This window comes from Penaeus monodon, chromosome 33 (genome assembly GCF_015228065.2).
Source record: "Penaeus monodon isolate SGIC_2016 chromosome 33, NSTDA_Pmon_1, whole genome shotgun sequence".
Lineage (NCBI taxonomy): Eukaryota > Metazoa > Arthropoda > Malacostraca > Decapoda > Penaeidae > Penaeus > Penaeus monodon.
Window position 1 is genome coordinate 14,477,403 of NC_051418.1, and position 232 is coordinate 14,477,634.

The 232-nt window shown below is 28.4% G+C and overlaps 1 protein-coding gene across 1 annotated transcript in view; it reads left to right on the top strand.

The window, feature by feature from the left end:
- Nucleotides 1–232, top strand: part of LOC119594058 (sex determination protein fruitless-like) — a 63,112-nt gene that overhangs the window by 21,005 nt on the left and 41,875 nt on the right. The gene's annotated exons all lie outside the window — the stretch shown is intronic.

Sequence of the window (232 nt, forward strand, 5' to 3'; positions counted from 1 at the left end):
ATAATATAATAATTTTGTATTTACACTGACTGCAGATAACAATATTTTTCCCATAAAGATTATCATAAAAAAGTTAATGTGGGAGAAAAAAAAGTGCAATTGTATTTGTATTTAATCGGTAAAAACTATTTATAATGGTGAACGTATATTGCCAAATGTAAGATAACCCCATTTTCTGTTATTGTGGTTTCCGTTTTCTGTTACTGTGCATTCAACCTTCCTTATTGGAAGC